General features: G+C 45.3%; 63 non-coding genes across 63 annotated transcripts; all 63 read left to right on the forward strand.

The window, feature by feature from the left end:
* The first annotated feature begins 111 nt into the window (after nucleotides 1–111).
* On the forward strand, nucleotides 112–193 carry TRNAL-UAG (transfer RNA leucine (anticodon UAG)). The gene has a single exon. It is a non-coding gene; the product is annotated as a tRNA-Leu (tRNA).
* Nucleotides 194–565: 372 nt separating this feature from the next.
* TRNAL-UAG (transfer RNA leucine (anticodon UAG)) lies at nucleotides 566–647 on the forward strand. The gene has a single exon. It is a non-coding gene; the product is annotated as a tRNA-Leu (tRNA).
* Nucleotides 648–1,008: 361 nt separating this feature from the next.
* On the forward strand, nucleotides 1,009–1,090 carry TRNAL-AAG (transfer RNA leucine (anticodon AAG)). Its single transcript has one exon. It is a non-coding gene; the product is annotated as a tRNA-Leu (tRNA).
* Nucleotides 1,091–1,311: 221 nt separating this feature from the next.
* TRNAL-UAG (transfer RNA leucine (anticodon UAG)) lies at nucleotides 1,312–1,393 on the forward strand. The gene has a single exon. It is a non-coding gene; the product is annotated as a tRNA-Leu (tRNA).
* Nucleotides 1,394–1,463: 70 nt separating this feature from the next.
* TRNAL-AAG (transfer RNA leucine (anticodon AAG)) lies at nucleotides 1,464–1,545 on the forward strand. Its single transcript has one exon. It is a non-coding gene; the product is annotated as a tRNA-Leu (tRNA).
* Nucleotides 1,546–1,615: 70 nt separating this feature from the next.
* Nucleotides 1,616–1,697, forward strand: TRNAL-AAG (transfer RNA leucine (anticodon AAG)). Its single transcript has one exon. It is a non-coding gene; the product is annotated as a tRNA-Leu (tRNA).
* A 70-nt stretch (nucleotides 1,698–1,767) lies between these two features.
* On the forward strand, nucleotides 1,768–1,849 carry TRNAL-AAG (transfer RNA leucine (anticodon AAG)). The gene has a single exon. It is a non-coding gene; the product is annotated as a tRNA-Leu (tRNA).
* Nucleotides 1,850–2,070: 221 nt separating this feature from the next.
* TRNAL-UAG (transfer RNA leucine (anticodon UAG)) lies at nucleotides 2,071–2,152 on the forward strand. Its single transcript has one exon. It is a non-coding gene; the product is annotated as a tRNA-Leu (tRNA).
* A 70-nt stretch (nucleotides 2,153–2,222) lies between these two features.
* Nucleotides 2,223–2,304, forward strand: TRNAL-AAG (transfer RNA leucine (anticodon AAG)). Its single transcript has one exon. It is a non-coding gene; the product is annotated as a tRNA-Leu (tRNA).
* A 70-nt stretch (nucleotides 2,305–2,374) lies between these two features.
* Nucleotides 2,375–2,456, forward strand: TRNAL-AAG (transfer RNA leucine (anticodon AAG)). Its single transcript has one exon. It is a non-coding gene; the product is annotated as a tRNA-Leu (tRNA).
* Nucleotides 2,457–2,526: 70 nt separating this feature from the next.
* On the forward strand, nucleotides 2,527–2,608 carry TRNAL-CAG (transfer RNA leucine (anticodon CAG)). Its single transcript has one exon. It is a non-coding gene; the product is annotated as a tRNA-Leu (tRNA).
* A 220-nt stretch (nucleotides 2,609–2,828) lies between these two features.
* Nucleotides 2,829–2,910, forward strand: TRNAL-UAG (transfer RNA leucine (anticodon UAG)). Its single transcript has one exon. It is a non-coding gene; the product is annotated as a tRNA-Leu (tRNA).
* A 361-nt stretch (nucleotides 2,911–3,271) lies between these two features.
* Nucleotides 3,272–3,353, forward strand: TRNAL-AAG (transfer RNA leucine (anticodon AAG)). Its single transcript has one exon. It is a non-coding gene; the product is annotated as a tRNA-Leu (tRNA).
* A 221-nt stretch (nucleotides 3,354–3,574) lies between these two features.
* Nucleotides 3,575–3,656, forward strand: TRNAL-UAG (transfer RNA leucine (anticodon UAG)). The gene has a single exon. It is a non-coding gene; the product is annotated as a tRNA-Leu (tRNA).
* A 70-nt stretch (nucleotides 3,657–3,726) lies between these two features.
* On the forward strand, nucleotides 3,727–3,808 carry TRNAL-AAG (transfer RNA leucine (anticodon AAG)). The gene has a single exon. It is a non-coding gene; the product is annotated as a tRNA-Leu (tRNA).
* Nucleotides 3,809–4,181: 373 nt separating this feature from the next.
* Nucleotides 4,182–4,263, forward strand: TRNAL-UAG (transfer RNA leucine (anticodon UAG)). Its single transcript has one exon. It is a non-coding gene; the product is annotated as a tRNA-Leu (tRNA).
* Nucleotides 4,264–4,333: 70 nt separating this feature from the next.
* TRNAL-AAG (transfer RNA leucine (anticodon AAG)) lies at nucleotides 4,334–4,415 on the forward strand. The gene has a single exon. It is a non-coding gene; the product is annotated as a tRNA-Leu (tRNA).
* Nucleotides 4,416–4,485: 70 nt separating this feature from the next.
* TRNAL-AAG (transfer RNA leucine (anticodon AAG)) lies at nucleotides 4,486–4,567 on the forward strand. The gene has a single exon. It is a non-coding gene; the product is annotated as a tRNA-Leu (tRNA).
* Nucleotides 4,568–4,637: 70 nt separating this feature from the next.
* On the forward strand, nucleotides 4,638–4,719 carry TRNAL-AAG (transfer RNA leucine (anticodon AAG)). Its single transcript has one exon. It is a non-coding gene; the product is annotated as a tRNA-Leu (tRNA).
* A 221-nt stretch (nucleotides 4,720–4,940) lies between these two features.
* Nucleotides 4,941–5,022, forward strand: TRNAL-UAG (transfer RNA leucine (anticodon UAG)). The gene has a single exon. It is a non-coding gene; the product is annotated as a tRNA-Leu (tRNA).
* A 70-nt stretch (nucleotides 5,023–5,092) lies between these two features.
* TRNAL-AAG (transfer RNA leucine (anticodon AAG)) lies at nucleotides 5,093–5,174 on the forward strand. Its single transcript has one exon. It is a non-coding gene; the product is annotated as a tRNA-Leu (tRNA).
* A 373-nt stretch (nucleotides 5,175–5,547) lies between these two features.
* TRNAL-UAG (transfer RNA leucine (anticodon UAG)) lies at nucleotides 5,548–5,629 on the forward strand. The gene has a single exon. It is a non-coding gene; the product is annotated as a tRNA-Leu (tRNA).
* A 70-nt stretch (nucleotides 5,630–5,699) lies between these two features.
* TRNAL-AAG (transfer RNA leucine (anticodon AAG)) lies at nucleotides 5,700–5,781 on the forward strand. The gene has a single exon. It is a non-coding gene; the product is annotated as a tRNA-Leu (tRNA).
* A 70-nt stretch (nucleotides 5,782–5,851) lies between these two features.
* TRNAL-AAG (transfer RNA leucine (anticodon AAG)) lies at nucleotides 5,852–5,933 on the forward strand. Its single transcript has one exon. It is a non-coding gene; the product is annotated as a tRNA-Leu (tRNA).
* A 70-nt stretch (nucleotides 5,934–6,003) lies between these two features.
* On the forward strand, nucleotides 6,004–6,085 carry TRNAL-AAG (transfer RNA leucine (anticodon AAG)). The gene has a single exon. It is a non-coding gene; the product is annotated as a tRNA-Leu (tRNA).
* Nucleotides 6,086–6,306: 221 nt separating this feature from the next.
* Nucleotides 6,307–6,388, forward strand: TRNAL-UAG (transfer RNA leucine (anticodon UAG)). Its single transcript has one exon. It is a non-coding gene; the product is annotated as a tRNA-Leu (tRNA).
* Nucleotides 6,389–6,458: 70 nt separating this feature from the next.
* TRNAL-AAG (transfer RNA leucine (anticodon AAG)) lies at nucleotides 6,459–6,540 on the forward strand. The gene has a single exon. It is a non-coding gene; the product is annotated as a tRNA-Leu (tRNA).
* A 525-nt stretch (nucleotides 6,541–7,065) lies between these two features.
* Nucleotides 7,066–7,147, forward strand: TRNAL-AAG (transfer RNA leucine (anticodon AAG)). The gene has a single exon. It is a non-coding gene; the product is annotated as a tRNA-Leu (tRNA).
* Nucleotides 7,148–7,368: 221 nt separating this feature from the next.
* On the forward strand, nucleotides 7,369–7,450 carry TRNAL-UAG (transfer RNA leucine (anticodon UAG)). The gene has a single exon. It is a non-coding gene; the product is annotated as a tRNA-Leu (tRNA).
* A 70-nt stretch (nucleotides 7,451–7,520) lies between these two features.
* TRNAL-AAG (transfer RNA leucine (anticodon AAG)) lies at nucleotides 7,521–7,602 on the forward strand. The gene has a single exon. It is a non-coding gene; the product is annotated as a tRNA-Leu (tRNA).
* Nucleotides 7,603–7,672: 70 nt separating this feature from the next.
* On the forward strand, nucleotides 7,673–7,754 carry TRNAL-AAG (transfer RNA leucine (anticodon AAG)). The gene has a single exon. It is a non-coding gene; the product is annotated as a tRNA-Leu (tRNA).
* A 70-nt stretch (nucleotides 7,755–7,824) lies between these two features.
* Nucleotides 7,825–7,906, forward strand: TRNAL-AAG (transfer RNA leucine (anticodon AAG)). The gene has a single exon. It is a non-coding gene; the product is annotated as a tRNA-Leu (tRNA).
* A 373-nt stretch (nucleotides 7,907–8,279) lies between these two features.
* On the forward strand, nucleotides 8,280–8,361 carry TRNAL-AAG (transfer RNA leucine (anticodon AAG)). Its single transcript has one exon. It is a non-coding gene; the product is annotated as a tRNA-Leu (tRNA).
* A 525-nt stretch (nucleotides 8,362–8,886) lies between these two features.
* Nucleotides 8,887–8,968, forward strand: TRNAL-AAG (transfer RNA leucine (anticodon AAG)). The gene has a single exon. It is a non-coding gene; the product is annotated as a tRNA-Leu (tRNA).
* A 70-nt stretch (nucleotides 8,969–9,038) lies between these two features.
* Nucleotides 9,039–9,120, forward strand: TRNAL-CAG (transfer RNA leucine (anticodon CAG)). The gene has a single exon. It is a non-coding gene; the product is annotated as a tRNA-Leu (tRNA).
* A 220-nt stretch (nucleotides 9,121–9,340) lies between these two features.
* On the forward strand, nucleotides 9,341–9,422 carry TRNAL-UAG (transfer RNA leucine (anticodon UAG)). Its single transcript has one exon. It is a non-coding gene; the product is annotated as a tRNA-Leu (tRNA).
* Nucleotides 9,423–9,644: 222 nt separating this feature from the next.
* TRNAL-AAG (transfer RNA leucine (anticodon AAG)) lies at nucleotides 9,645–9,726 on the forward strand. Its single transcript has one exon. It is a non-coding gene; the product is annotated as a tRNA-Leu (tRNA).
* Nucleotides 9,727–9,947: 221 nt separating this feature from the next.
* Nucleotides 9,948–10,029, forward strand: TRNAL-UAG (transfer RNA leucine (anticodon UAG)). Its single transcript has one exon. It is a non-coding gene; the product is annotated as a tRNA-Leu (tRNA).
* Nucleotides 10,030–10,099: 70 nt separating this feature from the next.
* TRNAL-AAG (transfer RNA leucine (anticodon AAG)) lies at nucleotides 10,100–10,181 on the forward strand. The gene has a single exon. It is a non-coding gene; the product is annotated as a tRNA-Leu (tRNA).
* Nucleotides 10,182–10,251: 70 nt separating this feature from the next.
* TRNAL-AAG (transfer RNA leucine (anticodon AAG)) lies at nucleotides 10,252–10,333 on the forward strand. The gene has a single exon. It is a non-coding gene; the product is annotated as a tRNA-Leu (tRNA).
* A 70-nt stretch (nucleotides 10,334–10,403) lies between these two features.
* Nucleotides 10,404–10,485, forward strand: TRNAL-CAG (transfer RNA leucine (anticodon CAG)). The gene has a single exon. It is a non-coding gene; the product is annotated as a tRNA-Leu (tRNA).
* Nucleotides 10,486–10,703: 218 nt separating this feature from the next.
* Nucleotides 10,704–10,785, forward strand: TRNAL-UAG (transfer RNA leucine (anticodon UAG)). The gene has a single exon. It is a non-coding gene; the product is annotated as a tRNA-Leu (tRNA).
* Nucleotides 10,786–10,855: 70 nt separating this feature from the next.
* TRNAL-AAG (transfer RNA leucine (anticodon AAG)) lies at nucleotides 10,856–10,937 on the forward strand. Its single transcript has one exon. It is a non-coding gene; the product is annotated as a tRNA-Leu (tRNA).
* Nucleotides 10,938–11,158: 221 nt separating this feature from the next.
* On the forward strand, nucleotides 11,159–11,240 carry TRNAL-AAG (transfer RNA leucine (anticodon AAG)). The gene has a single exon. It is a non-coding gene; the product is annotated as a tRNA-Leu (tRNA).
* A 68-nt stretch (nucleotides 11,241–11,308) lies between these two features.
* Nucleotides 11,309–11,390, forward strand: TRNAL-AAG (transfer RNA leucine (anticodon AAG)). Its single transcript has one exon. It is a non-coding gene; the product is annotated as a tRNA-Leu (tRNA).
* A 70-nt stretch (nucleotides 11,391–11,460) lies between these two features.
* TRNAL-AAG (transfer RNA leucine (anticodon AAG)) lies at nucleotides 11,461–11,542 on the forward strand. The gene has a single exon. It is a non-coding gene; the product is annotated as a tRNA-Leu (tRNA).
* Nucleotides 11,543–11,612: 70 nt separating this feature from the next.
* TRNAL-CAG (transfer RNA leucine (anticodon CAG)) lies at nucleotides 11,613–11,694 on the forward strand. The gene has a single exon. It is a non-coding gene; the product is annotated as a tRNA-Leu (tRNA).
* Nucleotides 11,695–12,370: 676 nt separating this feature from the next.
* TRNAL-CAG (transfer RNA leucine (anticodon CAG)) lies at nucleotides 12,371–12,452 on the forward strand. The gene has a single exon. It is a non-coding gene; the product is annotated as a tRNA-Leu (tRNA).
* A 218-nt stretch (nucleotides 12,453–12,670) lies between these two features.
* TRNAL-UAG (transfer RNA leucine (anticodon UAG)) lies at nucleotides 12,671–12,752 on the forward strand. The gene has a single exon. It is a non-coding gene; the product is annotated as a tRNA-Leu (tRNA).
* Nucleotides 12,753–12,822: 70 nt separating this feature from the next.
* TRNAL-AAG (transfer RNA leucine (anticodon AAG)) lies at nucleotides 12,823–12,904 on the forward strand. The gene has a single exon. It is a non-coding gene; the product is annotated as a tRNA-Leu (tRNA).
* A 221-nt stretch (nucleotides 12,905–13,125) lies between these two features.
* TRNAL-AAG (transfer RNA leucine (anticodon AAG)) lies at nucleotides 13,126–13,207 on the forward strand. Its single transcript has one exon. It is a non-coding gene; the product is annotated as a tRNA-Leu (tRNA).
* Nucleotides 13,208–13,275: 68 nt separating this feature from the next.
* Nucleotides 13,276–13,357, forward strand: TRNAL-AAG (transfer RNA leucine (anticodon AAG)). The gene has a single exon. It is a non-coding gene; the product is annotated as a tRNA-Leu (tRNA).
* Nucleotides 13,358–13,427: 70 nt separating this feature from the next.
* On the forward strand, nucleotides 13,428–13,509 carry TRNAL-AAG (transfer RNA leucine (anticodon AAG)). Its single transcript has one exon. It is a non-coding gene; the product is annotated as a tRNA-Leu (tRNA).
* A 70-nt stretch (nucleotides 13,510–13,579) lies between these two features.
* Nucleotides 13,580–13,661, forward strand: TRNAL-CAG (transfer RNA leucine (anticodon CAG)). The gene has a single exon. It is a non-coding gene; the product is annotated as a tRNA-Leu (tRNA).
* Nucleotides 13,662–14,642: 981 nt separating this feature from the next.
* On the forward strand, nucleotides 14,643–14,724 carry TRNAL-CAG (transfer RNA leucine (anticodon CAG)). The gene has a single exon. It is a non-coding gene; the product is annotated as a tRNA-Leu (tRNA).
* Nucleotides 14,725–15,097: 373 nt separating this feature from the next.
* TRNAL-AAG (transfer RNA leucine (anticodon AAG)) lies at nucleotides 15,098–15,179 on the forward strand. Its single transcript has one exon. It is a non-coding gene; the product is annotated as a tRNA-Leu (tRNA).
* A 72-nt stretch (nucleotides 15,180–15,251) lies between these two features.
* TRNAL-CAG (transfer RNA leucine (anticodon CAG)) lies at nucleotides 15,252–15,333 on the forward strand. The gene has a single exon. It is a non-coding gene; the product is annotated as a tRNA-Leu (tRNA).
* Nucleotides 15,334–15,551: 218 nt separating this feature from the next.
* On the forward strand, nucleotides 15,552–15,633 carry TRNAL-UAG (transfer RNA leucine (anticodon UAG)). Its single transcript has one exon. It is a non-coding gene; the product is annotated as a tRNA-Leu (tRNA).
* Nucleotides 15,634–15,703: 70 nt separating this feature from the next.
* On the forward strand, nucleotides 15,704–15,785 carry TRNAL-AAG (transfer RNA leucine (anticodon AAG)). Its single transcript has one exon. It is a non-coding gene; the product is annotated as a tRNA-Leu (tRNA).
* A 221-nt stretch (nucleotides 15,786–16,006) lies between these two features.
* Nucleotides 16,007–16,088, forward strand: TRNAL-AAG (transfer RNA leucine (anticodon AAG)). The gene has a single exon. It is a non-coding gene; the product is annotated as a tRNA-Leu (tRNA).
* A 68-nt stretch (nucleotides 16,089–16,156) lies between these two features.
* On the forward strand, nucleotides 16,157–16,238 carry TRNAL-AAG (transfer RNA leucine (anticodon AAG)). Its single transcript has one exon. It is a non-coding gene; the product is annotated as a tRNA-Leu (tRNA).
* Nucleotides 16,239–16,308: 70 nt separating this feature from the next.
* TRNAL-AAG (transfer RNA leucine (anticodon AAG)) lies at nucleotides 16,309–16,390 on the forward strand. The gene has a single exon. It is a non-coding gene; the product is annotated as a tRNA-Leu (tRNA).
* Nucleotides 16,391–16,460: 70 nt separating this feature from the next.
* On the forward strand, nucleotides 16,461–16,542 carry TRNAL-CAG (transfer RNA leucine (anticodon CAG)). Its single transcript has one exon. It is a non-coding gene; the product is annotated as a tRNA-Leu (tRNA).
* The last annotated feature ends 744 nt before the right edge of the window (nucleotides 16,543–17,286 follow it).

Genomic DNA, 17,286 nt, shown 5'->3' on the forward strand with positions numbered 1-17,286 from the left:
CCAGTCTATTCGGAGGCGTGGGTTCGAATCTCACCCCTATCAGTCTGTTGTGTTTGTAAGAATTTTAAAGTGAAGATTTTGCTTAGTAGACTGAGTTTACTTTTGTTTTCAGGTAGAGTGGCCGAGTGGTCTAAGGCGCTGGTTTTAGGCACCGGTCTCTTCGATGGCGTGGATTCGAATCCCACCTCTATCAGACTCATGCATTTTCTTAGTTTAATAACATGAAGCTCTTGCTTATTTGTCTGAGTTGACAAGTGTGTTCAGGTAGAGTGGCCGAGTGGTCTAAGGCGCTGATTTCAGGTACCAGTCTCTTCGGAGGCGTGGGTTCGAATCCCAGCTCTATGAGACTCATGCATTTTCATAGTTTAATAACATGAAGCTCTTGCTCATTTGTCTGAGCAACGTGTGTGTTCAGGTAGAGTGGCCGTGTGGTCTAAATTGCTGGTTTCAGGTACCAGTCTCTTCGGAGGCGTGGTTTCGAATCTCACCTCTATCAGTCTGTTGTGTTTTTAAGAATTTTAAAGTGAAGATTTTGCTTAATAGACTGAGTTTACTTTTGCTTTCAGGTAGAGTGGCCGAGTGGTCTAAGGCGCTGGTTTTAGGCACCGGTCTCTTCGATGGCGTGGATTCGAATCCCACCTCTATCAGACTCATGCATTTTGTTAGTTTAATAACATGAAGCTTTTGCTTATTTGTCTTAGTTGACGTGCGTGTTCAGGTAGAGTGGCCGAGTGGTCTAAGGCACCAGTCTCTTCGGAGGCGTGGGTTCGAATCCCACCTCTATCAGACTCATGCATTTTCTTAGTTTAATAACATGAAGCTCTTGCTTATTTGTCTGAGTTGACAAGTGTGTTCAGGTAGAGTGGCCGAGTGGTCTAAGGCGCTGGTTTTAAAAACCGGTCTCTTCGATGGCGTGGATTCGAATCCCACCTCTATCAGACTCATGCATCTTGTTAGTTTAATAACATGAAGCTTTTGCTTATTTGTCTTAGTTGACGTGTGTGTTCAGGTAGAGTGGCCGAGTGGTCTAAGGCGCTGGTTTAAGGCACCAGTCTCTTCGGAGGCGTGGGTTCGAATCCCACCTCTATGAGACTCATGCATTTTCTTAGTTTAATAACATGAAGCTCTTGCTTATTTGTCTGAGTTGACAGGTGTGTTCAAGTAGAGTGGCCGAGTGGTCTAAGGCGCTGGTTTCAGGTACCAGCCTATTCGGAGGCGTGGGTTCGAATCTCACCCCTATCAGTCTGTTGTGTTTGTAAGAAATTTAAAGTGAAGATTTTGCTTAATAGACTGAGTTTACTTTTGTTTTCAGGTAGAGTGGCCGAGTGGTCTAAGGCGCTGGTTTTAGGCACCGGTCTCTTCGATGGCGTGGATTCGAATCCCACCTCTATCAGACTCATGCATTTCGTTAGTTTAATAACATGAAGCTCTTGCTTATCTGTCTTAGTTTACGTGTGTGTTCAGGTAGAGTGGCCGAGTGGTCTAAGGCGCTGGTTTAAGGCACCAGTCTCTTCGGAGGCGTGGGTTCGAAACCCACCTCTATCAGACTCATGCATTTTCTTAGTTTAATAACATGAAGCTCTTGCTTATTTGTCTGAGTTGACAAGTGTGTTCAGGTAGAGTGGCCGAGTGGTCTTAGGCGGTGGTTTAAGGCACCAGTCTCTTCGGAGGCGTGGGTTCGAAACCCACCTCTATCAGACTCATGCATCTTGTTAGTTTAATAACATGAAGCTTTTTCTTATTTGTCTTAGTTGACGTGTGTGTTCAGGTAGAGTGGCCGAGTGGTCTAAGGCGCTGGTTTAAGGCACCAGTCTCTTCGGAGGCGTGGGTTCGAATCCCACCTCTATGAGACTCATGCATTTTCTTAGTTTAATAACATGAAGCTCTTGCTTATTTGTCTGAGTTGACAGGTGTGTTCAAGTAGAGTGGCCGAGTGGTCTAAGGCGCTGGTTTCAGGTACCAGCCTATTCGGAGGCGTGGGTTCGAATCTCACCCCTATCAGTCTGTTGTGTTTGTAAGAAATTTAAAGTGAAGATTTTGCTTAATAGACTGAGTTTACTTTTGTTTTCAGGTAGAGTGGCCGAGTGGTCTAAGGCGCTGGTTTTAGGCACCGGTCTCTTCGATGGCGTGGATTCGAATCCCACCTCTATCAGACTCATGCATTTCGTTAGTTTAATAACATGAAGCTCTTGCTTATCTGTCTTAGTTGACGTGTGTGTTCAGGTAGAGTGGCCGAGTGGTCTAAGGCGCTGGTTTAAGGCACCAGTCTCTTCGGAGGCGTGGGTTCGAAACCCACCTCTATCAGACTCATGCATTTTCTTAGTTTAATAACATGAAGCTCTTGCTTATTTGTCTGAGTTGACAAGTGTGTTCAGGTAGAGTGGCCGAGTGGTCTTAGGCGCTGGTTTAAGGCACCAGTCCCTTCGGAGGCGTGGGTTCGAATCCCACCTCTATCAGACTCATGCATTTTCTTAGTTTAATAACATGAAGCTCTTGCTTATTTGTCTGAGTTGACAAGTGTGTTCAGGTAGAGTGGCCGAGTGGTCTAAGGCACTGATTTCAGGTACCAGTCTCTTCGGAGGCGTGGGTTCGAATCCCACCTCTATCAGACTCATGCATTTTCATAGTTTAATAACACGAAGCTCTTGCTCATTTGTCTGAGCAACGTGTGTGTTCAGGTAGAGTGGCCGTGTGGTCTAAATTGCTGGTTTCAGGTACCAGTCTCTTCGGAGGCGTGGTTTCGAATCTCACCTCTATCAGTCTGTTGTGTTTTTAAGAATTTTAAAGTGAAAATTTTGCTTAATAGACTGAGTTTACTTTTGCTTTCAGGTAGAGTGGCCGAGTGGTCTAAGGCGCTGGTTTTAGGCACCGGTCTCTTCGATGGCGTGGATTCGAATCCCACCTCTATCAGACTCATGCATTTTGTTAGTTTAATAACATGAAGCTTTTGCTTATTTGTCTTAGTTGACGTGCGTGTTCAGGTAGAGTGGCCGAGTGGTCTAAGGCACCAGTCTCTTCGGAGGCGTGGGTTCGAATCCCACCTCTATCAGACTCATGCATTTTCTTAGTTTAATAACATGAAGCTCTTGCTTATTTGTCTGAGTTGACAAGTGTGTTCAGGTAGAGTGGCCGAGTGGTCTAAGGCGCTGGTTTTAAAAACCGGTCTCTTCGATGGCGTGGATTCGAATCCCACCTCTATCAGACTCATGCATCTTGTTAGTTTAATAACATGAAGCTTTTGCTTATTTGTCTTAGTTGACGTGTGTGTTCAGGTAGAGTGGCCGAGTGGTCTAAGGCGCTGGTTTAAGGCACCAGTCTCTTCGGAGGCGTGGGTTCGAATCCCACCTCTATGAGACTCATGCATTTTCTTAGTTTAATAACATGAAGCTCTTGCTTATTTGTCTGAGTTGACAGGTGTGTTCAAGTAGAGTGGCCGAGTGGTCTAAGGCGCTGGTTTCAGGTACCAGCCTATTCGGAGGCGTGGGTTCGAATCTCACCCCTATCAGTCTGTTGTGTTTGTAAGAAATTTAAAGTGAAGATTTTGCTTAATAGACTGAGTTTACTTTTGTTTTCAGGTAGAGTGGCCGAGTGGTCTAAGGCGCTGGTTTTAGGCACCGGTCTCTTCGATGGCGTGGATTCGAATCCCACCTCTATCAGACTCATGCATTTCGTTAGTTTAATAACATGAAGCTCTTGCTTATTTGTCTGAGTTGACAAGTGTGTTCAGGTAGAGTGGCCGAGTGGTCTTAGGCGCTGGTTTAAGGCACCAGTCCCTTCGGAGGCGTGGGTTCGAATCCCACCTCTATCAGACTCATGCATTTTCTTAGTTTAATAACATGAAGCTCTTGCTTATTTGTCTGAGTTGACAAGTGTGTTCAGGTAGAGTGGCCGATTGGTCTAAGGCGCTGGTATAAGGTACCAGTCTCTTCGGAGACGTGGGTTCGAATCCCACCTCTATAAGACGCATGCATTATCATAGTTTAATAACATGAAGCTCTTGCTCATTTGTCTGAGCTGACGTGTGTGTTCAGTTAGAGTGGCCGTGTGGTCTAAGGTGCTGGTTTCAGGTACCAGTCTCTTCGTTGGCGTGGTTTCGAATCTCACCCCTATCAGTCTGTTGTGTTTGTAAGAAATTTAAAGTGAAGATTTTGCTTAATAGACTGAGTTTACTTTTGTTTTCAGGTAGAGTGGCCGAGTGGTCTAAGGCGCTGGTTTTAGGCACCGGTCTCTTCGATGGCGTGGATTCGAATCCCACCTCTATCAGACTCATGCATTTCGTTAGTTTAATAACATGAAGCTCTTGCTTATCTGTCTTAGTTGACGTGTGTGTTCAGGTAGAGTGGCCGAGTGGTCTAAGGCGCTGGTTTAAGGCACCAGTCTCTTCGGAGGCGTGGGTTCGAAACCCACCTCTATCAGACTCATGCATTTTCTTAGTTTAATAACATGAAGCTCTTGCTTATTTGTCTGAGTTGACAAGTGTGTTCAGGTAGAGTGGCCGAGTGGTCTTAGGCGCTGGTTTAAGGCACCAGTCTCTTCGGAGGCGTGGGTTCGAATCCCACCTCTATCAGACTCATGCATCTTGTTAGTTTAATAACATGAAGCTTTTGCTTATTTGTCTTAGTTGGCGTGTGTGTTCAGGTAGAGTGGCCGAGTGGTATAAGGCGCTGGTTTAAGGCACCAGTCTCTTCGGAGGCGTGGGTTCGAATCCCACCTCTATGAGACTCATGCATTTTCTTAGTTTAATAACATGAAGCTCTTGCTTATTTGTCTGAGTTGACAGGTGTGTTCAAGTAGAGTGGCCGAGTGGTCTAAGGCGCTGGTTTCAGGTACCAGCCTATTCGGAGGCGTGGGTTCGAATCTCACCCCTATCAGTCTGTTGTGTTTGTAAGAAATTTAAAGTGAAGATTTTGCTTAATAGACTGAGTTTACTTTTGTTTTCAGGTAGAGTGGCCGAGTGGTCTAAGGCGCTGGTTTTAGGCACCGGTCTCTTCGATGGCGTGGATTCGAATCCCACCTCTATCAGACTCATGCATTTCGTTAGTTTAATAACATGAAGCTCTTGCTTATTTGTCTGAGTTGACAAGTGTGTTCAGGTAGAGTGGCCGAGTGGTCTTAGGCGCTGGTTTAAGGCACCAGTCCCTTCGGAGGCGTGGGTTCGAATCCCACCTCTATCAGACTCATGCATTTTCTTAGTTTAATAACATGAAGCTCTTGCTTATTTGTCTGAGTTGACAAGTGTGTTCAGGTAGAGTGGCCGATTGGTCTAAGGCGCTGGTATAAGGTACCAGTCTCTTCGGAGACGTGGGTTCGAATCCCACCTCTATAAGACGCATGCATTATCATAGTTTAATAACATGAAGCTCTTGCTCATTTGTCTGAGCTGACGTGTGTGTTCAGTTAGAGTGGCCGTGTGGTCTAAGGTGCTGGTTTCAGGTACCAGTCTCTTCGTTGGCGTGGTTTCGAATCTCACCCCTATCAGTCTGTTGTGTTTGTAAGAAATTTAAAGTGAAGATTTTGCTTAATAGACTGAGTTTACTTTTGTTTTCAGGTAGAGTGGCCGAGTGGTCTAAGGCGCTGGTTTTAGGCACCGGTCTCTTCGATGGCGTGGATTCGAATCCCACCTCTATCAGACTCATGCATTTCGTTAGTTTAATAACATGAAGCTCTTGCTTATCTGTCTTAGTTGACGTGTGTGTTCAGGTAGAGTGGCCGAGTGGTCTAAGGCGCTGGTTTAAGGCACCAGTCTCTTCGGAGGCGTGGGTTCGAAACCCACCTCTATCAGACTCATGCATTTTCTTAGTTTAATAACATGAAGCTCTTGCTTATTTGTCTGAGTTGACAAGTGTGTTCAGGTAGAGTGGCCGAGTGGTCTTAGGCGCTGGTTTAAGGCACCAGTCTCTTCGGAGGCGTGGGTTCGAATCCCACCTCTATCAGACTCATGCATCTTGTTAGTTTAATAACATGAAGCTTTTGCTTATTTGTCTTAGTTGGCGTGTGTGTGCAGGTAGAGTGGCCGAGTGGTATAAGGCGCTGGTTTAAGGCACCAGTCTCTTCGGAGGCGTGGGTTCGAATCCCACCTCTATGAGACTCATGCATTTTATTAGTTTAATAACATGAAGCTCTTGCTTATTTGTCTGAGTTGACAGGTGTGTTCAAGTAGAGTGGCCGAGTGGTCTAAGGCGCTGGTTTCAGGTACCAGCCTATTCGGAGGCGTGGGTTCGAATCTCACCCCTATCAGTCTGTTGTGTTTGTAAGAAATTTAAAGTGAAGATTTTGCTTAATAGACTGAGTTTACTTTTGTTTTCAGGTAGAGTGGCCGAGTGGTCTAAGGCGCTGGTTTTAGGCACCGGTCTCTTCGATGGCGTGGATTCGAATCCCACCTCTATCAGACTCATGCATTTCGTTAGTTTAATAACATGAAGCTCTTGCTTATTTGTCTGAGTTGACAAGTGTGTTCAGGTAGAGTGGCCGAGTGGTCTTAGGCGCTGGTTTAAGGCACCAGTCCCTTCGGAGGCGTGGGTTCGAATCCCACCTCTATCAGACTCATGCATTTTCTTAGTTTAATAACATGAAGCTCTTGCTTATTTGTCTGAGTTGACAAGTGTGTTCAGGTAGAGTGGCCGATTGGTCTAAGGCGCTGGTATAAGGTACCAGTCTCTTCGGAGACGTGGGTTCGAATCCCACCTCTATAAGACGCATGCATTATCATAGTTTAATAACATGAAGCTCTTGCTCATTTGTCTGAGCTGACGTGTGTGTTCAGTTAGAGTGGCCGTGTGGTCTAAGGTGCTGGTTTCAGGTACCAGTCTCTTCGTTGGCGTGGTTTCGAATCTCACCTCTATCAGTCAGTTGTGTTTTTAAGAATATTAAAGTGAAGATTTTACTTAATAGACTGAGTTTACTTTTGTTTTCAGGTAGAATAGCCGAGCGGTCTAAGGCGCTGGTTTTAGGCACAGGTCTCTTCGATGGCGTGGATTCGAATCCCACCTCTATCAGACTCATGCATTTCGTTAGTTTAATAACATGAAGCTCTTGCTTAGTTGTCTTAGTTGACGTGTGTGTTCAGGTAGAGTGGCCGAGTGGTCTAAGGCGCTGGTTTAAGGCACCAGTCTCTTCGGAGGCGTGGGTTCGAATCCTACCTCTATGAGACTCATGCATTTTCTTAGTTTAATAACATGAAGCTCTTGCTTATTTGTCTGAGTTGACAGGTGTGTTCACGTAGAGTGGCCGAGTGGTCTAAGGCGCTGGTTTCAGGTACCAGCCTATTCGGAGGCGTGGGTTCGAATCTCACCCCTATCAGTCTGTTGTGTTTGTAAGAAATTTAAAGTGAAGATTTTGCTTAATAGACTGAGTTTACTTTTGTTTTCAGGTAGAGTGGCCGAGTGGTCTAAGGCGCTGGTTTTAGGCACCGGTCTCTTCGATGGCGTGGATTCGAATCCCACCTCTATCAGACTCATGCATTTCGTTAGTTTAATAACATGAAGCTCTTGCTTATCTGTCTTAGTTGACGTGTGTGTTCAGGTAGAGTGGCCGAGTGGTCTAAGGCGCTGGTTTAAGGCACCAGTCTCTTCGGAGGCGTGGGTTCGAAACCCACCTCTATCAGACTCATGCATTTTCTTAGTTTAATAACATGAAGCTCTTGCTTATTTGTCTGAGTTGACAAGTGTGTTCAGGTAGAGTGGCCGAGTGGTCTTAGGCGCTGGTTTAAGGCACCAGTCTCTTCGGAGGCGTGGGTTCGAATCCCACCTCTATCAGACTCATGCATCTTGTTAGTTTAATAACATGAAGCTTTTGCTTATTTGTCTTAGTTGACGTGTGTGTTCAGGTAGAGTGGCCGAGTGGTATAAGGCGCTGGTTTAAGGCACCAGTCTCTTCGGAGGCGTGGGTTCGAATCCCACCTCTATGAGACTCATGCATTTTCTTAGTTTAATAACATGAAGCTCTTGCTTATTTGTCTGAGTTGACAGGTGTGTTCAAGTAGAGTGGCCGAGTGGTCTAAGGCGCTGGTTTCAGGTACCAGCCTATTCGAAGGCGTGGGTTCGAATCTCACCCCTATCAGTCTGTTGTGTTTGTAAGAAATTTAAAGTGAAGATTTTGCTTAATAGACTGAGTTTACTTTTGTTTTCAGGTAGAGTGGCCGAGTGGTCTAAGGCGCTGGTTTTAGGCACCGGTCTCTTCGATGGCGTAGATTCGAATCCCACCTCTATCAGACTCATGCATTTCGTTAGTTTAATAACATGAAGCTCTTGCTTATTTGTCTGAGTTGACAAGTGTGTTCAGGTAGAGTGGCCGAGTGGTCTTAGGCGCTGGTTTAAGGCACCAGTCCCTTCGGAGGCGTGGGTTCGAATCCCACCTCTATCAGACTCATGCATTTTCTTAGTTTAATAACATGAAGCTCTTGCTTATTTGTCTGAGTTGACAAGTGTGTTCAGGTAGAGTGGCCGATTGGTCTAAGGCGCTGGTATCAGGTACCAGTCTCTTCGGAGACGTGGGTTCGAATCCCACCTCTATAAGACGCATGCATTATCATAGTTTAATAACATGAAGCTCTTGCTCATTTGTCTGAGCTGACGTGTGTGTTCAGTTAGAGTGGCCGTGTGGTCTAAGGTGCTGGTTTCAGGTACCAGTCTCTTCGTTGGCGTGGTTTCGAATCTCACCTCTATCAGTCAGTTGTGTTTTTAAGAATATTAAAGTGAAGATTTTACTTAATAGACTGAGTTTACTTTTGTTTTCAGGTAGAATAGCCGAGCGGTCTAAGGCGCTGGTTTTAGGCACAGGTCTCTTCGATGGCGTGGATTCGAATCCCACCTCTATCAGACTCATGCATTTCGTTAGTTTAATAACATGAAGCTCTTGCTTAGTTGTCTTAGTTGACGTGTGTGTTCAGGTAGAGTGGCCGAGTGGTCTAAGGCGCTGGTTTAAGGCACCAGTCTCTTCGGAGGCGTGGGTTCGAAAACCACCTCTATCAGACTCATGCATTTTCTTAGTTTAATAACATGAAGCTCTTGCTTATTTGTCTGAGTTGACAAGTGTGTTCAGGTAGAGTGGCCGAGTCGTCTAAGGCGCTGATTTCAGGTACCAGTCTCTTCGGAGGCGTGGGTTCGAATCCCACCTCTATCAGACTCATGCATTTTCATAGTTTAATAACATGAAGCTCTTGCTCATTTGTCTGAGCAACGTGTGTGTTCAGGTAGAGTGGCCGTGTGGTCTAAATTGCTGGTTTCAGGTACCAGTCTCTTCGGAGGCGTGGTTTCGAATCTCACCTCTATCAGTCTGTTGTGTTTTTAAGAATTTTAAAGTGAAGATTTTGCTTAATAGACTGAGTTTACTTTTGCTTTCAGGTAGAGTGGCCGAGTGGTCTAAGGCGCTGGTTTTAGGCACCGGTCTCTTCGGAGGCATGGGTTCGAATCCCACCTCTATCAGACTCATGCATTTTCTTAGTTTAATAACATGAAGCTCTTGCTTATTTGTCTGAGTTGACAAGCGTGTTCAGGTAGAGTGGCCGAGTGGTCTAAGGCGCTGGTTTTAAAAACCGGTCTCTTCGATGGCGTGGATTCGAATCCCACCTCTATCAGACTCATGCATCTTGTTAGTTTAATAACATGAAGCTTTTGCTTATTCGTCTTAGTTGACGTGTGTGTTCAGGTAGAGTGGCCGAGTGGTCTAAGGCGCTGGTTTAAGGCACCAGTCTCTTCGGAGGCGTGGGTTCGAATCCCACCTCTATGAGACTCATGCATTTTCTTAGTTTAATAACATGAAGCTCTTGCTTATTTGTCTGAGTTGACAGGTGTGTTCAAGTAGAGTGGCCGAGTGGTCTAAGGCGCTGGTTTCAGGTACCAGCCTATTCGGAGGCGTGGGTTCGAATCTCACCCCTATCAGTCTGTTGTGTTTGTAAGAAATTTAAAGTGAAGATTTTGCTTAATAGACTGAGTTTACTTTTGTTTTCAGGTAGAGTGGCCGAGTGGTCTAAGGCGCTGGTTTTAGGCACCGGTCTCTTCGATGGCGTGGATTCGAATCCCACCTCTATCAGACTCATGCATTTCGTTAGTTTAATAACATGAAGCTCTTGCTTATTTGTCTTAGTTGACGTGTGTGTTCAGGTAGAGTGGCCGAGTGGTCTAAGGCGCTGGTTTAAGGCACCAGTCTCTTCGGAGGCGTGGGTTCGAAACCCACCTCTATCAGACTCATGCATTTTCTTAGTTTAATAACATGAAGCTCTTGCTTATTTGTCTGAGTTGACAAGTGTGTTCAGGTAGAGTGGCCGAGTGGTCTTAGGCGCTGGTTTAAGGCACCAGTCTCTTCGGAGGCGTGGGTTCGAATCCCACCTCTATCAGACTCATGCATTTTCTTAGTTTAATAACATGAAGCTCTTGCTTATTTGTCTGAGTTGACAAGTGTGTTCAGGTAGAGTGCCCGATTGGTCTAAGGCGCTGGTTTCAGGTACCAGTCTCTTCGGAGGCGTGGGTTCGAATCCCACCTCTATCAGACTCATGCATTTTCATAGTTTAATAACATGAAGCTCTTGCTCATTTGTCTGAGCAACGTGTGTGTTCAGGTAGAGTGCCCGTGTCCTAAATTGCTGGTTTCAGGTACCAGTCTCTTCGGAGGCGTGGTTTCGAATCACACCTTTATCAGTCTGTTGTGTTTTTAAGAATTTTAAAGTGAAGATTTTGCTTAATAGACTGAGTTTACTTTTGCTTTCCGGTAGAGTGGCCGAGTGGTCTAAGGCGCTGGTTTTAGGCACCGGTCTCTTCGATGGCGTGGATTCGAATCCCACCTCTATCAGACTCATGCATTTTGTTAGTTTAATAACATGAAGCTTTTGCTTATTTGTCTTAGTTGACGTGTGTGTTCAGGTAGAGTGGCCGAGTGGTCTAAGGCGCTGGTTTAAGGCACCAGTCTCTTCGGAGGCGTGGGTTCGAATCCCACCTCTATGAGACTCATGCATTTTCTTAGTTTAATAACATGAAGCTCTTGCTTATTTGTCTGAGTTGACAGGTGTGTTCAAGTAGAGTGGCCGAGTGGTCTAAGGCGCTGGTTTCAGGAACCAGTCTATTCGGAGGCGTGGGTTCGAATCTCACCCCTATCAGTCTGTTGTGTTTGTAAGAAATTAAAAGTGAAGATTTTGCTTAATAGACTGAGTTTACTTTTGTTTTCAGGTAGAGTGGCCGAGTGGTCTAAGGCGCTGGTTTAAGGCACCGGTCTCTTCGATGGCGTGGATTCGAATCCCACCTCTATCAGACTCATGCATTTCGTTAGTTTAATAACATGAAGCTCTTGCTTATTTGTCTTAGTTGACGTGTGTTCAGGTAGAGTGGCCAAGTGGTCTAAGGCGTTGGTTTAAGGCACCAGTCTCTTCGGAGGTGTGGGTTCGAAACCCACCTCTATCAGACTCATGCATTTTCTTAGTTTAATAACATGAAGCTCTTGCTTATTTGTCTGAGTTGACAAGTGTGTTCAGGTAGAGTGGCCGAGTGGTCTAAGGCGCTGGTTTAAGGCACCAGTCTCTTCGGAGGCGTGGGTTCGAATCCCACCTCTATCAGACTCATGCATTTTCTTAGTTTAATAACATGAAGCTCTTGCTTATTTGTCTGAGTTGACAAGTGTGTTCAGGTAGAGTGGCCGAGTGGTCTAAGGCGCTGGTTTCAGGTACCAGTCTCTTCGGAGGCGTGGGTTCGAATCCCACCTCTATCAGACTCATGCATTTTCATAGTTTAATAACATGAAGCTCTTGCTCATTTGTCTGAGCAACGTGTGTGTTCAGGTAGAGTGGCCGTGTGGTCTAAATTGCTGGTTTCAGGTACCAGTCTCTTCGGAGGCATGGTTTCGAATCTCACCTCTATCAGTCTGTTGTGTTTTTAAGAATTTTAAAGTGAAGATTTTGCTTAATAGACTGAGTTTACTTTTTTTTCAGGTAAAGTGGCCGAGTGGTCTAAGGCGCTGGTTTTCGGCACCGGTCTCTTCGATGGCGTGGATTCGAATCCCACCTCTATCAGACTCATGCATTTTGTTAGTTTAATAACATGAAGCTCTTTCTTATTTGTCTTAGTTGACGAGTGTTTGTCCAGGTAGAGTGGCCGAGTGGTCTAAGGCGCTGGTTTCAGGTACTAGTCTCTTCGGAGGCGTGGTTTCGAATAACACCTCTATCAGTCTGTTGTGTTTTTAAGAATTTTAAAGTGAAGATTTTGCTTAATAGACTGAGTTTACTTTTGCTTTGAGGTAGAGTGGCCGAGTGGTCTAAGGCGCTGGTTTTAGGCACCGGTCTCTTCAATGGCGTGGATTCGAATCCCACCTCTACGAGACTCATGCATTTTCTTAGTTTAATAACATGAAGCTCTTGCTTATTTGTCTGAGTTGACAGGTGTGTTCAGGTAGAGTGCCCGATTGGTCTAAGGCGCTGGTTTCAGGTACCAGTCTCTTCGGAGGCGTGGGTTCGAATCCCACCTCTATCAGACTCATGCATTTTCATAGTTTAATAACATGAAGCTCTTGCTCATTTGTCTGAGCAACGTGTGTGTTCAGGTAGAGTGCCCGTGTCCTAAATTGCTGGTTTCAGGTACCAGTCTCTTCGGAGGCGTGGTTTCGAATCACACCTTTATCAGTCTGTTGTGTTTTTAAGAATTTTAAAGTGAAGATTTTGCTTAATAGACTGAGTTTACTTTTGCTTTCCGGTAGAGTGGCCGAGTGGTCTAAGGCGCTGGTTTTAGGCACCGGTCTCTTCGATGGCGTGGATTCGAATCCCACCTCTATCAGACTCATGCATTTTGTTAGTTTAATAACATGAAGCTTTTGCTTATTTGTCTTAGTTGACGTGTGTGTTCAGGTAGAGTGGCCGAGTGGTCTAAGGCGCTGGTTTAAGGCACCAGTCTCTTCGGAGGCGTGGGTTCGAATCCCACCTCTATGAGACTCATGCATTTTCTTAGTTTAATAACATGAAGCTCTTGCTTATTTGTCTGAGTTGACAGGTGTGTTCAAGTAGAGTGGCCGAGTGGTCTAAGGCGCTGGTTTCAGGAACCAGTCTATTCGGAGGCGTGGGTTCGAATCTCACCCCTATCAGTCTGTTGTGTTTGTAAGAAATTAAAAGTGAAGATTTTGCTTAATAGACTGAGTTTACTTTTGTTTTCAGGTAGAGTGGCCGAGTGGTCTAAGGCGCTGGTTTAAGGCACCGGTCTCTTCGATGGCGTGGATTCGAATCCCACCTCTATCAGACTCATGCATTTCGTTAGTTTAATAACATGAAGCTCTTGCTTATTTGTCTTAGTTGACGTGTGTTCAGGTAGAGTGGCCAAGTGGTCTAAGGCGTTGGTTTAAGGCACCAGTCTCTTCGGAGGTGTGGGTTCGAAACCCACCTCTATCAGACTCATGCATTTTCTTAGTTTAATAACATGAAGCTCTTGCTTATTTGTCTGAGTTGACAAGTGTGTTCAGGTAGAGTGGCCGAGTGGTCTAAGGCGCTGGTTTAAGGCACCAGTCTCTTCGGAGGCGTGGGTTCGAATCCCACCTCTATCAGACTCATGCATTTTCTTAGTTTAATAACATGAAGCTCTTGCTTATTTGTCTGAGTTGACAAGTGTGTTCAGGTAGAGTGGCCGAGTGGTCTAAGGCGCTGGTTTCAGGTACCAGTCTCTTCGGAGGCGTGGGTTCGAATCCCACCTCTATCAGACTCATGCATTTTCATAGTTTAATAACATGAAGCTCTTGCTCATTTGTCTGAGCAACGTGTGTGTTCAGGTAGAGTGGCCGTGTGGTCTAAATTGCTGGTTTCAGGTACCAGTCTCTTCGGAGGCATGGTTTCGAATCTCACCTCTATCAGTCTGTTGTGTTTTTAAGAATTTTAAAGTGAAGATTTTGCTTAATAGACTGAGTTTACTTTTTTTTCAGGTAAAGTGGCCGAGTGGTCTAAGGCGCTGGTTTTCGGCACCGGTCTCTTCGATGGCGTGGATTCGAATCCCACCTCTATCAGACTCATGCATTTTGTTAGTTTAATAACATGAAGCTCTTTCTTATTTGTCTTAGTTGACGAGTGTTTGTCCAGGTAGAGTGGCCGAGTGGTCTAAGGCGCTGGTTTCAGGTACTAGTCTCTTCGGAGGCGTGGTTTCGAATAACACCTCTATCAGTCTGTTGTGTTTTTAAGAATTTTAAAGTGAAGATTTTGCTTAATAGACTGAGTTTACTTTTGCTTTGAGGTAGAGTGGCCGAGTGGTCTAAGGCGCTGGTTTTAGGCACCGGTCTCTTCAATGGCGTGGATTCGAATCCCACCTCTACGAGACTCATGCATTTTCTTAGTTTAATAACATGAAGCTCTTGCTTATTTGTCTGAGTTGACAGGTGTGTTCAAGTAGAGTGGCTGAGTGGTGTAAGGCGCTGGTTTAAGGCACCAGTCTCTTCGGAGGCGTGGTTTCGAATCTCACCTCTATCAGTCTGTTGTGTTTTTAAGAATTTTAAAGTGAAGATTTTGCTTAATAGACTGAGTTTACTTTTGTTTTCAGGTAGAGTGGCCGAGTGGTCTAAGGCGCTGGTTTTGGGCACCGGTCTCTTCGATGGCGTGGATTCAAATCCCACCTCTGTCAGACTCATGCATTTTGTTAGTTTAATAACATGAAGCTCTTGCTTATTTGTCTTAGTTGACGAGTTTTTGTCAAGGTAGAGTGGCCGAGTGGTCTAAGGCGCTGGTTTCAGGTACCAGTCTCTTCGGACGCGTGGGTTCGAATCCCACCTCTATCAGACGCATGCATTTTCATAGTTTAATAACATAAAGCTCTTGCTCATTTGTATGAGCTGACGTGTGTGTTCAGTTAGAGTGGCCGTGTGGTCAAAGGTGCTGGTTTCAGGTACCAGTCGCTTCGTTGGCGTGGTTTCGAATCTCACCTCTATCAGTCTGTTGTGTTTTTAAGAATTTTAAAGTGAAGATTTTGCTTAATAGACTGAGTTTACTTTTGTTTTCAGGTAGAGTGGCCGAGTGGTCTAAGGCGCTGGTTTTAGGCACCGGTCTCTTCGGAGGCGTGGGGTCGAATCCCATCCCTATCAGACTCATGCATTTTGTTAGTTTAATAACATGAAGCTCTTGCTTATTTGTCTTAGTTGACGTGTGTGTTCAGGCAGAGTGGCCGAGTGGTCTAAGGCGCTGGTTTAAGGCACCAGTATGTTCGGAGGCGTGGGTTCGAATCCCACCTCTATCAGACTCATGCATTTTCTTAGTTTAATAACATGAAGCTCTTGCTTATTTGTCTTAGTTGACGAGTTTTTGTCCAGGTAGAGTGGCCGAGTGGTCTAAGGCGCTGGTTTCAGGTACCAGTCTCTTCGGAGGCGTGGGTTCGAATCCCACCTCTATCAGACTCATGCATTTTCATAGTTTAATAACATGAAGCTCTTGCTCATTTGTCTGAGCAACGTGTGTGTTCAGGTAGAGTGCCCGTGTCCTAAATTGCTGGTTTCAGGTACCAGTCTCTTCGGAGGCGTGGTTTCGAATCACACCTTTATCAGTCTGTTGTGTTTTTAAGAATTTTAAAGTGAAGATTTTGCTTAATAGACTGAGTTTACTTTTGCTTTCCGGTAGAGTGGCCGAGTGGTCTAAGGCGCTGGTTTTAGGCACCGGTCTCTTCGATGGCGTGGATTCGAATCCCACCTCTATCAGACTCATGCATTTTGTTAGTTTAATAACATGAAGCTTTTGCTTATTTGTCTTAGTTGACGTGTGTGTTCAGGTAGAGTGGCCGAGTGGTCTAAGGCGCTGGTTTAAGGCACCAGTCTCTTCGGAGGCGTGGGTTCGAATCCCACCTCTATGAGACTCATGCATTTTCTTAGTTTAATAACATGAAGCTCTTGCTTATTTGTCTGAGTTGACAGGTGTGTTCAAGTAGAGTGGCCGAGTGGTCTAAGGCGCTGGTTTCAGGAACCAGTCTATTCGGAGGCGTGGGTTCGAATCTCACCCCTATCAGTCTGTTGTGTTTGTAAGAAATTAAAAGTGAAGATTTTGCTTAATAGACTGAGTTTACTTTTGTTTTCAGGTAGAGTGGCCGAGTGGTCTAAGGCGCTGGTTTAAGGCACCGGTCTCTTCGATGGCGTGGATTCGAATCCCACCTCTATCAGACTCATGCATTTCGTTAGTTTAATAACATGAAGCTCTTGCTTATTTGTCTTAGTTGACGTGTGTTCAGGTAGAGTGGCCAAGTGGTCTAAGGCGTTGGTTTAAGGCACCAGTCTCTTCGGAGGTGTGGGTTCGAAACCCACCTCTATCAGACTCATGCATTTTCTTAGTTTAATAACATGAAGCTCTTGCTTATTTGTCTGAGTTGACAAGTGTGTTCAGGTAGAGTGGCCGAGTGGTCTAAGGCGCTGGTTTAAGGCACCAGTCTCTTCGGAGGCGTGGGTTCGAATCCCACCTCTATCAGACTCATGCATTTTCTTAGTTTAATAACATGAAGCTCTTGCTTATTTGTCTGAGTTGACAAGTGTGTTCAGGTAGAGTGGCCGAGTGGTCTAAGGCGCTGGTTTCAGGTACCAGTCTCTTCGGAGGCGTGGGTTCGAATCCCACCTCTATCAGACTCATGCATTTTCATAGTTTAATAACATGAAGCTCTTGCTCATTTGTCTGAGCAACGTGTGTGTTCAGGTAGAGTGGCCGTGTGGTCTAAATTGCTGGTTTCAGGTACCAGTCTCTTCGGAGGCATGGTTTCGAATCTCACCTCTATCAGTCTGTTGTGTTTTTAAGAATTTTAAAGTGAAGATTTTGCTTAATAGACTGAGTTTACTTTTTTTTCAGGTAAAGTGGCCGAGTGGTCTAAGGCGCTGGTTTTCGGCACCGGTCTCTTCGATGGCGTGGATTCGAATCCCACCTCTATCAGACTCATGCATTTTGTTAGTTTAATAACATGAAGCTCTTTCTTATTTGTCTTAGTTGACGAGTGTTTGTCCAGGTAGAGTGGCCGAGTGGTCTAAGGCGCTGGTTTCAGGTACTAGTCTCTTCGGAGGCGTGGTTTCGAATAACACCTCTATCAGTCTGTTGTGTTTTTAAGAATTTTAAAGTGAAGATTTTGCTTAATAGACTGAGTTTACTTTTGCTTTGAGGTAGAGTGGCCGAGTGGTCTAAGGCGCTGGTTTTAGGCACCGGTCTCTTCAATGGCGTGGATTCGAATCCCACCTCTACGAGACTCATGCATTTTCTTAGTTTAATAACATGAAGCTCTTGCTTATTTGTCTGAGTTGACAGGTGTGTTCAAGTAGAGTGGCTGAGTGGTGTAAGGCGCTGGTTTAAGGCACCAGTCGCTTCGTTGGCGTGGTTTCGAA

This window comes from Phalangium opilio, unplaced genomic scaffold (assembly GCF_054372755.1).
Source record: "Phalangium opilio isolate 3A_F unplaced genomic scaffold, DU_Popi_V2 ptg000031l_1, whole genome shotgun sequence".
NCBI classification, from domain to species: Eukaryota; Metazoa; Arthropoda; class Arachnida; order Opiliones; family Phalangiidae; genus Phalangium; species Phalangium opilio.